At 47.5% G+C, this 13,250-nt stretch overlaps 1 pseudogene; it reads left to right on the top strand.

Moving 5' to 3' along the window:
* The first annotated feature begins 9 nt into the window (after window positions 1-9).
* On the top strand, window positions 10-128 carry LOC143956898 (5S ribosomal RNA; annotated as a pseudogene).
* The last annotated feature ends 13,122 nt before the right edge of the window (window positions 129-13,250 follow it).

The following is a 13,250-nucleotide window of genomic DNA, read 5'->3' as shown; positions in this document are numbered from 1 at the left end:
AAAGAGAGTGCCTACGGCCAAATCACCCTGAAAGAGCCCAATCTCATCTGATCTCAGAGGCTAAGCAGCGATGGGCCTGGTTAGTACCTGGATAGGAGACAGCCTGGGAATACCAGGTGCCGTAGGCTTCTCATTATGTTGTCGGCGTTGACCTGTTTTTTTTTCCCTTGTTTCCCAAGGTGACCATCTTGGCATTTGTCAAGAGGGTTGAGAGTGCACATAGAAATTGCTTACGGGCACAACACCCTGAAAGCGCCCAATCTCGTCTGGTCTCAGAGGCTAAGCAGGGTTGGGCCTGGTTTGTACCTGGATGGGAGACCGCTGGGTTTTCCAAATGCCACAGGCTTCTTTTTATGTTGCTGGTGTTGACCTGTTTTTTTCGCTTGTTTCCCAAAGTGATCATCTTGGCATTTGTCAAGAGGGTTGAGAGTGCCTAAAGAGATCGCTTACAGCAGCATCACCCTGAAAGCACCCTATCTCTTCTGATCTCGGAGGCTGAGAAGGGTTGGGCCTAGTTAGTACTTGAATGGGAGACGGCCTTGGAATACCAGGTGCCGTATTCTTCTTTTTATGTTGTTGGCGTTGACCTGTTTTTTTTCGCTTGTTTGCCAGGGTGACTATCTTGGCATTTTTCAAGAGGGATGAGAGTGCCCAAAGAGATTGCCTATGGGCACATCACCCAGAAAGCGCCCAATCTCCTCTGATCTCAGAGGCTAGAAAGGGTTGCGCCTTGTTAATACCTGGATGGGAGACCGCCTGGGAATACTAGGTTCTGTAGGCTTCTTTTTATGTTGTTGGCGTTGACTTGTTTTTTTTGTTTGTTTCCCAAGGTGACCATCTTGCCGTTTGTCAAGAGGGTTGAGCATGCCTGAAAAAATCTACTATGGCCGCATCACCCTGAAAGAGCCCAATCTCATTTGATCTCAGAGGCTAAGCAGGGTTCGGAGCTGGTTAGTACCTGGGTGGGAGACCGCCTGGGATTTCTCAATGCCATAGGCTTTTTTTTTAAGTTGTTGGCATTAACTTATTTTTTTTTGCTTGTTTCCCAAGGTGACCATCTTGGCGTTTGTCAAGAGGGTTGAAAGTGCCTTTTTGCAATTCTCTGAGGACTGTGGTTCTCTTCTCTGGAACATTTAGGCCTTGCACATTATGAGAGATCACCATGGGCCCGGGGCCCAACTCTGAGTAAGCCATAAGAAGGGAATTTTAAGCTGATGTCTGCGAACCGTTGTCTATGTTGGTCCCACCCACCAAAATTTGGAACTCTAAAAGATAAATGAAGCTATGCCAAACAAAAAAAAGAAAAAAGACAAGAAAAAAACATATGGTTATCAAGAAATGCCCGATGAGAATTATACCTATTATCAGAGTCTTATAATATGTTGTAGATATTAGAACCCTTATAGGAGATATGAGATATATAAGAGAGAAGAAAGACAAGAAAGAGAAGAAGATTAGGAAAGGGTAAAAGAAAACCGGGAGTGGCGGATAGGAGGGGACCGCTCCCGAGAGATAAGTGATCAGTTATTTAACCTCAGCGAGCTGAACTCAGCCCCCTGGGTAGCAAAGTAGCTTCTCCTCAGGTCGGGTGGATTGCCCGATCCAGGAGAGCTTGGTAGGGTTGTGGGTCAGTCCAGAAAGCGATTCGCTCGGTCTGTGGAGCTGACCTAGGCAGGCAATTAACAAAGACACTGTAAAACACTTCTTCACTAAGAAGAAAAATAGAGAAACACCTCCAACGGCTAACAATCACAGTGTCTAAGAACAAACAGATAAGTAACATACTGAAATGGGATAGAAAGTCAGCAAATAGAAACTAGAAAATTTTAAAAGTCTGTCGTCCCTGTTCTTCACATCTTCGAGATGGAATGGGAATCATATCCCTCTAGGCAAGTGTCCAAGGAATATGTCCCCTCTGGATCAGCGATAACTGGGATATAGGTTAAACCTGCTGCTTACGGGAAGCTGTGGCCTTGTCTCAATGTTCCTCTGCTGCCCGGATCGCAGCAAAGCAAGTGTGTCCTATTCATAAAGCTGATTCGACTCGAGTGGAAATTAGATGTGGACTTCAAGCTGCAAGAGCATTAAAGAGCCAATGTCCCAGAGGCAATTCGTAATCCTAGCTTGGGTGAGCCTCGAAGGGATTGGTAATCCAGCGACCATCCGGTGCAGTACCTGTCCGGTACAAAGAGTGTGACACACCGTCTCCCAGTCCCTAGGCTTTGCAGAACGTTCCCCGATGCTCCTGCCTCCCAAGCATTTTCCTGGTGTAGGATCATAAAATGAATGTTTGTGGGGAGGTAGGTTTCTGCATCCAATTTCTATAGCAGCTCCGTCCAGTTAAGTGTGACACAACCCCCGCACCAGATGTTGAGCAGCATGTTTCCTAAGTAGCGGGCTAATACTTCTCTAAAGTAGTTGAATGCTTATCCACCGGAGCGGCCAACTCTAAACCCCCCTTCCAACTTCCCAAGTGATAGCCACGTTACCAGCAGGTATGATCCAGAAGTTTCCCACGAACAGTTCACTGGACAGAGGAACAAACAGCTTAGTCCTGATCCTCCGCCCTGGCTCTAGATGGAGTTGGTCTGGGATTAGGAGTACCCATGGCGGGGTGGTTCCCTTTAGTGCCCCTCATGCGCTTCGGTAGGCGTTTTTCAGGTGTGGAGTACACGGAGCCAGAAGGTTCCTGAGAATCCACCGGTGTCGCAAATTCCTGATACCACTCCGGTAGGGACATTGGTTCCAGGTGCAGTGCCTCGCAGAAGTCCGGGAGGTCCCGTGGAGTGCGCAGGGAAAACTGCTTGCCGCCATGTGTCGCCACCAATGCAAAAGGGAAGCACCATGTGTACCTGATCTCTCTCTCTCTAAGGACATCTGGCAGAGGGCGCAAGGCCCTCCGGTTGCGCAATGTGATCTGAGACAGGTCCTAGAAAAGCATAATGGCTGCTCCATTGAAGACAATGCGGTCGTTTCTCCTGGCTCGTCTCATAATATGTTCCTTAAGAGGGAAGCTCTGGAGGCAACAAATAATATCCCTGGGGGGGGGCCGAGTCTGGTCCCTTCGCTCTGAGCGCCCTGTGCGCTCGTACAAAGTCTATGGCGGTGTCTTCCTGTCTGTCCAGAAGGCTGTTAAAAAGTCTCTGTAAGGCAGGGACGATCTGGTCAGACTCCACAGACTCAGGGATCCCCCGCACCCTGATGTTATTCCTCCTCCCCCTATTGTCCAGGTCCTCTAAATGGCGGTTCATCTCTATGAAGTGAGAGGAGTGTGCCACAGCCACTGACTCCAAAGCACGGATGTCCTTATCCCTCCTTTTCCCCGCCGCCTCTACTGCTGTGAGTTTTTCCGTTAAAACCAGCAGATTGGTTTTCAGGTCCGTTATTGCTGCCGAAAATGTGGATTTAATATCCGCAGCGAAGCCCGACATATGATCGTATGTGAGGGGCCGGGAGGAATGTGAAAGACTCCTACCTGCGTCTTCTGTAGCGGATTGAGAGTCCTCACCAAGATCATCCTCTTCGCCATGTGCCCGCGCCATCTTGTCAGGGCCGCTCGCCCTCTGCAGGGATTGAGATTTGAAAATCTCGTTAATGTTCCTGGCTGTTCCGCTGCTTGGGTTCCTCCGGACACTCGAGTGAGGGGTTAGCTGCGTTTTTTTTGCCCATATTGAGCCGCTGGTGTGGGACAAACTGTGCTGATTGCTGACTTTCTCCCCGGAGCTCAGTTAGTGCGCCGCCATCCTCGCCGCTGGCCAAGCCACGCCCCCGAAAAAGATGATTTTGTGTGAATTTTGTTTTAACGTAAAATTAGCTGTAGACATTATAACTATGGTTAGGTTTACAATGATTTCGAGATAGTAATCTCTATAATATAATAATAATAAGTATAGCAAAACAAATTAGGAAAATATTGAGGCAGTATATATAGGTCGAGATAAAGTGAATACACAAAAGGGATCAAGGGATAGTTGCAAAGTAATATCCTCAGTTTAAATCGTTGAGTAAATCGTTGAGTAAATCGTAAATTTATCAGATAAGTTAACTCTGAGATTATGATTAATTTGACAGTTCCATTACGCAGTCCTTTTCCACTGGTATAATCGTAATGTAATATCAGTAATTGCTATCAGTAAATGTTAAAATTGATATGAATTTAAAAGCGGTACATTAATTTTCTGAAGCATATGGCAGAAAGACGGCTTACACTGCTTTTCTCACATTTTGCTGCGGTAAAAAGAAATGTTTTGTCACTGTGTTTTAACTGTGACAGTTAAGGTGGAGAAAAAGAAGTAATACAGAAAATAGAGTGAAACAGTGGAAACGTTTATTTGCTTGTGTAATGGCAGCTGATACTGGTTGAGCAATAAAACTGTTTTATTAAGATGTAAGACTAGGTTTATTCTCTACATATATGCTTTTCAGAGAGTTGTATAATATAGGCGACCAATAGGACATTTAAATGTCTTAATGTTGCAGGGAGAAAGTATCGCTGTTTCAACGGTAAGAGATTGAAAGCTTAGCTTGAGAATGGCCGAAAATAGTTGCGTTAGTCTAAATTTAAAGGATATGCCGGTACCATTGAGAAATCTTATATTAGACTAGTTGATCTTTGCATTACACAATCCTATTATTATTATTATTATTAGAATCCTAGTGCAGAGAGATACTCAGTTAATGTCAGAGATACTCGGTTAATGTCAGAAAAGCAATAAAACTGTTTACATCGTTAGCGAGCGATATTTACATTACTCTTAGTATGTGCAGCATGTCTGGTAGCAAATGGATGGTTTTGTGAACATTTTGCATTACCGTAGCGGTAGACCTCATCGAAGTGAATAGATTTAACCGGATTTTGAGATAGTATTTCTAATAATAAATAAAGCAAAATAAGTCAGTGGTTATATCAATGTGACAGTTGATGTGGAGAATTACAAATATGCAAAATAGAGCATTAGAACATTAGTCTATCTGTATAAACTAGCATCTCTGTATACACCAGCCTGTCTTCTGTACCCACTAGACTCTCTGTATACACTACCCAGTCTTCTGTATACACTGTCAGCTTTGATGTATACCCAAGCATGTCTTCTGTACACACTAGTTTCTCTATATGCACTGTCCTTTCTGTACACACTCGACTCTCTCTATACACTAACCTCTCTATATACACTAACATCTTGGTATATCCTAGCCTCTCTTTAAACTAGCCTCTCTGTGTACCTCAACCTCACTTTTTACTCTAGCATCTCTGTATACTCAAGCCTATCTGAGTCTGTATTCTGTATTCACTAGCCTTTCTTCTGTATGCTTTAGTCTTCTATATATACTAGCTTCTCTGCACACCCTTGCATCTCTGTAAACACTGTGTGAACTAGCCAGTCTTATGTATACACTCGCCGACTGTATACACTAGACTCTCTGAATACACTAAATCCTCTGTATACCACAGCCTGTCTTCTGTATACACTAGCCTGTAAAAACTAGCTAGAATACACCAGCCTGTCTTCTGTACCCACTAGACTCTCTGTATACACTACCCAGTCTTCTGTATACACTGTCAGCTTTGATGTATAGCCTGTCTTCTTTACACACTAGTTTCTCTATATGCACTGTCCTTTCTGTATACACTCGACCCTCTCTATACACTAACCTCTCTATATACACTAACATCTTTGTATATACTAGCCTCTCTTTAAACTAGCCTCTCTGTGTACCCCAGCCTCACTGTTTACTCTAGCATCTCTGTATACTCAAGCCTGTCTGCATACACGAGTCTGTATTCTATATTCACTAGCCTTTCTTCTGTATGCTGTAGTCTTCTATATATACCAGCTTCTCTGTACACCCTTGCATCTCTGTAAACACTATGTAAACTAGCCAGTCTTATGTATACACTCGCCGACTGTATACACTAGACTCTCTGAATACACTAAACCCTCTGTATACCACAGCCTGTCTTCTGTATACACTAGACTGTAAAAACTAGCTAGGATACACCAGCCTGTCTTCTGTACCCACTAGACTCTCTGTATACACTACCCAGTCTTCTGTATACACTGTCAACTTGGATGTATACCCAAGCCTGTCTTCTGTAACGGCCGGACGCAAGTTGCCCCCGGTGCTGGAACATGGGGGGAGACATGATGCACATGTTTTGGAGATGCCCGAAGTTGATCCGCTACTGGACGGAGGTGACAGGAACCATTAATCGGGTGGTTGGAACCTCCACCCGGATGGAGGTGAAGTATTGTCTCCTGGGATTAGTTGAAGGAGTTGGAAACCCGGAAAGCAGCCAGATGGCAGTTCTGAGATGCCTATTTCAGGCAAGGAAACTGATTGCCCAACCCTGCTTAGCCTCCAATGTTGGCAATGACTTGGTTTTTTTCGCTTGTTTCCCAAGATGACCATGTTGGCGCTTGTCAAGATGGTTGAGAGAGCCCGAGGAGATCGCCTATGGCCCCATCACCTTGAAAGTGCCCGATCTTGTCTGATCTTGGAGGGTAAGCATTGTCGGGCCTGATTAGTAACTGGATGGAAGACCGACTGGGAATACCAGGTGCCGTATGCTTATTTCTTGTTCATACATCACGGGACACAGGAGCTTCATTACATAGTGGGTTATATAGGCACCTCTGGTTATTGGACACTGGTTAACCCCCAATTAAGGAGAATTCCTCCCCTATATAACCCCTCCCATATGGGAGGCACCTCAGTTTTTTCGCCAGTGTCTATGGTGGTTGGTCACGTAAAACATGTGCTATGAACATGGGCTACAACAGACCAGATCCATATCTCGGGCCGATATTTTGACTCCCAATATGATATGGTACCCGGGCCTCGTCATCCGAAGAAATTAGGTTTTGCCTGTAAGTCCTCTCCTATTGGAAGACTGGGCTCTGGGAAAACCAGACTTGGTGTATTATTTACATTGTGGCATGAGAGTTTCTGGCAGAGTCTTTTACACGGTCCAGGTAGGAGGTTCTTCTGAGAAGCAACCCCAAAAAAAACCTGAAGGTTGGCACAACTCTGCCCGCCATAATGGGTGAAGACTGGAATCTGTCTGTTTTCAGCAATTCCTGCGGCGAGGACAGGTAAGGGAAGTTAATCCTATATAAATTATATTATGGATTTATTCATTGAGTAGTTGTATGTCTTACCTGGTTTCCACCACTAGAGGAAGTAAGAGCAGCCTGATGCATACTTACATGCCTTTCAGATACACACGCTCAGTGAAGCCTGGTTCTCCCAGATGACTCGCGTCTCCACTGCAATCTCTGCCACAATGAAGGTAATACAGGGGTCCCACGTAGTCTGGGGGTCCCATGCAGCAACGATGGTGATTCCCTTCCCCCCTGGATATCGGCGGTCCTCGTGCACGTGAACACGTGCGCCGAGCACGCTCCCGTGCTAATGGAGGAGGGGGGAGTGTGGTCGGTGTGCATGGCGCTGTACTGTGCAAGCGCCAGGCGGCAGTTTTAAAAAGCCCAGAGCGTCAGGGGGCTGTAAGTGGAGACACAGGAGCTGTGGGCAGTAAGCATCCCAAGGGATTGGATCCAGGCAAATCTAAGACACCTACTCAGCATCAGGTTGTGCAGTTTAAGCATATATATTTATTGTGAGACTTTAAGCACAACAGTGATTGCCCTTTGTACTAGTACCTCTGCTTTGTAGCTTAGGACTATGTCTCCTCATAAGAGGGTCTCAGGGGGAGGTAACAAGGGCACTGGTAAGTCACCGCCTAGGTGTAGGGGGTTCTAAAAATGCCTGTAGGTTACCATCCCCCCCTGCAAGACTGGAGCCAGCCTCACAGGATGTCAGTGCCCCTGTCAGGTTTTGCAGCCTCTCCTAATATTTCAGCCCCGATATACATCACTGAGGACTCCCTTAGGGCTACATTGGAGGGTTTTGAAGGGAGAATCATTTTATTTCAGCTTCCCTGAAAGATAGCAGGAAAAGGGGTAGATCCCCTCCATCTGCTGAGATTCCTCTTTCAGATGACACTTCTGACAATGAGGAGAGATCCCTATCTTGGGACAGGGATCTTGAGCAGTTGAATGAATCAGAGGAAGAGGAGAGAGTCCTCTCCTCCAAGGCGCTCAGAAAACTATGTCCTCTGTTTCTTCCCTGGGAGTCAGGAAAATCCCACAGACTGCCTTTTCCTTTCCAATTCATGGAAAAATGGATTAATGGATAAATTGTTGTATGAGGATTGGGAACATCCCGATAAACTGTTTGCTCCTCCTAAAAGGTTTTCTATGCTTTATCCTTTGGAGGAAAGTTTCACCAAGAAATGGGGGGTCCCATCTGTCGATACGGCTGTTTCTTGCGTGAATAGAAACCTGACCTGTCCTTTGGATAATGCTCAAGTATTTAAAGATCCAACTGATAAGAAGCTGGAAACATTATTAAAAGCCTCTTTTTCCATGACTGGCGCTGTAGTGCAACCTACAGTCGCAGCTGGGAGGTTGTGTCAGTTCCTCAAGGAACAGGTTAAGCAGTTGCTTGGCCTCCTTCCCAGTGAGGAAGTGGAGAATTATGCAGAAATACCTCAAATTCTGTGTTTCATGATTGATGCAATTTTGGATTCTGTCCAACAAGCATCTCGTTTGTCTCTCCTGTTGGTACACATGCGAAGGGCCCTATGGCTAAAGAATTGGGCAGCTGAGCTATCATGCAAGAAGCATTTGATTGGGTTCCTGTTTAAAGGGGAACATTTGTTTGGAGAAGAATTAGACAAATTCGTCCAAAAAATTTCAGGGGGTAAATCTACTCTCCTTCCAGTCAAAATGTCCATCATTTAGGCGTTCTCTCTCTCCCGTAGCATCAAGCTCTAAGCAGTGGCGACAGCCTTCTCAACCCCCCTCTACAGGAAAGGCTCAAGGCCGGGCCCAGGGGCAGAAGAAATCCTGGGGGCGAAAGCCTGCCAAGCAGAGCCCAAAAGCTTCCTTGTGAAGGGGCGCCCCCGCTCGGCCGAAGGCTCCTGCAGTTTGTGGAAGCCTGGCGGGAAGAGATCCTGGACAAGTGGGTGGTCTCTTCGGTATCTCTGGGCTACAAGCTGGAGTTTCAGGAGATTCCACCTTCTCGCTTTCTAAGGTCAAGGATCCCCAGGGACCCAGTAAAGCAAAGACCGCTATTTCTGGCCTTAGATCACTTACTATCAAAGGGGGTGATAGTAGAAGTGGACCCAAAAGAACAGGGTTCAGGGTTTTACTCGCATCTCTTCACTGTTCCAAAGCCAAATGGAAGTGTCAGACCTATCCTGGATCTGAAGGATCTGAACTGGTTTTTACGCATCCGGTCCTTCCGAATGCAGTCAATTCGCACTGTGGTCTCCTCCCTGCAAGGGGGGGAGTTTATGGCATCAATAGACATCAAGGATGCATAGCTCCATGTGCCAATTTTTCCCGCACACCAAAAGTATCTAAGGTTCGCGGTAGAGCGGCGCCATTTTCAATTTGTGGCCTTGCCGTTCGGGCTCGCGACGGCCCCTCGAGTCTTCACAAAGATTCTGGACCCTCTCTTGGCAAACCTAACAGCTCAGGGTATAGCCGTCATGGCTTATCTAGATGATTTGCTTCTCATAGAGAAAACAGTAGCGCTCCTGAACCACAGTGTTACCAGAACGCTAGAACACCTGGAACGCCTAGGTTGGATTATAAACCTAGAAAAGTCGTCCCTACAGCCTGCTACCAGGTTGGAATACCTGGGTATGGTTATCGACACCGCTCAGGGCAAGGTGTTTCTACCAAGGCCAAAAGCCTTGGCCATTGGGGATCTGGTGCACCTAATTCTGGGCAGAAGATCTACCCCCATTCGGTTGTGCATGACACTGTTAGGGAAAATGGTCGCCTCCTTCGAGGCCATTCCATTCGCCCAGTTCCACTCAAGGCCTCTGCAAAGATGCATCCTTGCGGCTTGGAACAGGAAGCCCCAGTCCTTGGATCTTCCTATGCGTCTATCCCCAGGGACACGCAAGAGTCTCGTCTGGTGGTTACAAACCGAGAATTTGCTGAAAGGCAAAACTTTTCTTCCTCTTCCATGGAAGATTATTACGACAGATGCCAGCCTGACAGGCTGGGGAGCAGTGTTGGAGGAGACATGCTCGCAGGGGAAATGGTCTGCGATCGAGAAGCTATTGCCCATAAATGTCTTGGAGATCCGGGCAGTTTATATGACTCTCATAAACTGGTCTTTCAGACTACGGGGTCTCCCTGTTCGGGTTCAGTCCGACAATGCCACAGCAGTGGCCTATATCAATCACCAGGGCGGTACCAGGAGTCTGGTTGTGCAAAAAGAGGTGAATCGCATACTTGTCTGGGCAGAAGGGCATGTACCATGCCTTTCTGCAGTCTTCATTCCAGGAGTGGAAAATTGGCAGGCGGATTTTCTGAGCCACCAGCAGTCGTGCCCAGAAGAATGAGCTCTGCACCCCGCCGTGTTTTGGAACATATGTCGCAGGTGGGGTACTCCAGACGTAGATCTGTTTGCGTCCAGCAGAAAACTGGACAAATTTGTGTCAAGATACACTCGCTCAGGGGTCGGATGCTCTGACAGTTCCCTGGGATAAGTACAATTTGATTTATGCCTTCCCCCCCGTGCCCACTTCTGTCGCGGTTCCTGGAAAAAGTCAAGAGGGAGACAAAGTTGGTTCTATTGGTAGCCCTGGCTTGGCCCAGGTGACCGTGGTACGCAGAGATCATGAAGTTGGCAGTAGGCAGGCCGTGGATCCTCCCTCTCCGGCCAGATCTGCTCTCACAGGGTCCAATTTACCATGCTGCTTTACACAGTCTGAATTTGACGGTTTGGCTGCTGAGACCCACATTCTGAGAGACCGTGGGCTTTTGGGGCCAGTCCTTTCTACTCTGGTCAATGCCAGAAAGCCGGCCTCCAGGCTTATTTACTACAAAATCTGGAGGGCATATGTTTCCTGGTGTGAACTCAGGGAATGGCATCCTAGAAAGTATGTCATTAGCAGGATCTTGGCCTTCCTCCAGTCAGGCCTAGAAATTAATTTTGCCGTAAGCACTATCAAGGTGCAGATTTCGGCCTTGTCAGTGTTTTTTCAGAAGCCACTTGCATCGCATTCCCTGGTGCAGGCTTTCATCCAGGGGGCTATGCGGATAAGGCCGCCAGTCAAACCTCCGGTATGCCCATGGGTTCTGAATTTGGTTCTCTCAGCTTTGCAGGGGCAACCTTTTGAACCTTTGCACCAGGCTTCGTTAGTTCTTTTGACTAAAAAAAAGTTTTTCTTGGTAGCCATATCTAGAAGAGTGTCAGAACTAGCAGCTCTCTCCAGCAAAGAGCCGTATCTAATTATTCATAAGGACCGGGTGGTAATGCGTCCCAACAGGTCCTTTCTGCCTAAGGTGGTTTCAGGATTCCATTTGAATCAAGATGTAATCCTACCATCCTTTTTTCCGGACCCACAGTCCGCAGAAGAAGAATCTTTGCACACTTTGGATGTGGTAAGGGCAATCAGTATCTATCTTCAGGCAACTGCTCAGATAAGGAAAACTGATTGCTTATTTATTTTGCCGGAAGGTGGATTAGACAGATTATTTCTCAGGCCTATAGTGTTAAAGGGAAGATCCCTCCTTTTCAAGTGAAAGCGCACTCAACTAGGGCTGTAAGTGCTTCTTGGGCAGTGCATCACCAGGCCTCCCTGGCTCAGATCTGAAAGGCTGCAACTTGGTCATCAGTCCACACATTCACCAGATTCTATCAGGTGGATGTCAGAGGGCAAGAGGATATCGCCTTTGGGCGCAGTGTACTGCAGGCTGCAGTTTAGGTCCTCTGGTCCTTGGCGGTCTATATATTATGATCTGTGTCTCCCTCCCCTCAATCTGAGCATTGCTTTGGGACATCCCACTATGTAATGAAGCTCCTGTGTCCCGTGATGTATGATCAAGAAAATAGGATTTTTATATACAGCTTACCGTATATACTCGAGTATAGGCCGACCCGAATATAAGCCGAGGCCCCCAATTTACCCCCAAAAAAACTGGCAAACTTATTGACTCGTGTATAAGCCGAGGGTGAGACATGCCTGTCCATCCCTGTGTGTGTGTCCGTCCATCCCTGTGTGTCCGTCCATCCCTGTGTGTCCGTCCATCCCTGTGTGTCCGTCCATCCCTGTGTGTCCGTCCATCCATCCCTGTGTGTGTGTGTGTCCATCCATCCATCCATCCCTGTGTGTGTGTGTCTCCATCCATCCATCCATCCATCCCTGTGTGTGTGTGTCTCCATCCATCCATCCCTGTGTGTGTGTGTCTCCATCCATCCATCCATCCCTGTGTGTGTCTCCATCCATCCATCCATCCCTGTGTGTGTGTGTCTCCATCCATCCATCCATCCCTGTGTGTGTGTGTATCCATCCATCCCTGTGTGTGTGTGTGTCTCCATCCATCCATCCGTGTGTGTGTGTGTGTGTGTGTGTGTGTGTGTGTGTGTGTGTGTGTGTGTGTGTGTGTCCAGCCTACCTGTGTCCCGAGCCTTTGTCCCGAGCCTCCGTCCCGTGCCTTGCCTCCTTGCCTCCGTCCCGTGCCGTGCCTTGCCTCCGTCCCGTGTCGTGCCGTGCCTTGCCTCCGTCCCGTCCCGTCCCGTGCCGTGCCTTGCCTTGCCTCCGTCCCGTGCCCTCTTCGTCGGCGCCTCGGCGGCCATTGTAAAATTCAAAAGCCGCGCCTCCGCCTTCGCCTGTGATAGGCGGAACACTGAATTTCCCAGCAGCCTGTGTTCCGCCTATCACGGACATCGTATCATCCTCGTCCGTAGTACAAGGATGATACGATGTCCGTGATAGGCGGAACACAGGCTGCTGGGAAATTCAGTGTTCCGCCTATCACAGGCGAAGGCGGAGCCGGAGGCGCGGCTTTTGAATTATAGAATGGCCGCTGTCTGTCTGCTCGACACGCTGATCGAGCGGGCAGACAGCGATGACTCGAGTATAAGCCGAGGGGGGCACTTTCAGCCTCAAAAAAGAGGCTGAAAATCTCGGCTTATACTCGAGTATATACGGTACCTGTAAAATCCTTTTCTTGAGAGTACATAGCGGGACACAGAGCTCCCGCCCCTCTTGGGTTTTACGTGGTTTTTCTATTGCTTTGCTACAGAACTGAGGTGCCTCCCATATGGGAGGGGTTATATAGGGGAGGAATTCTCCTTAATTGGGGGTTAACCAGTGTCCAATCACCAGAGGTGCCTATATAACCCACTATGTAATGAAGCTCCTGGGTCCCGTGATGTACTCT

The sequence above is a fragment of the Lithobates pipiens genome, unplaced genomic scaffold (genome assembly GCF_037356315.1).
Source record: "Lithobates pipiens isolate NorthernLeopardFrog02 unplaced genomic scaffold, aLitPip1_a1.2 Scaffold_10, whole genome shotgun sequence".
Lineage (NCBI taxonomy): Eukaryota > Metazoa > Chordata > Amphibia > Anura > Ranidae > Lithobates > Lithobates pipiens.
The sequence above is the reverse complement of the archived record's forward strand: the minus strand, read 5'-3'. Positions and strand labels throughout refer to the sequence as shown.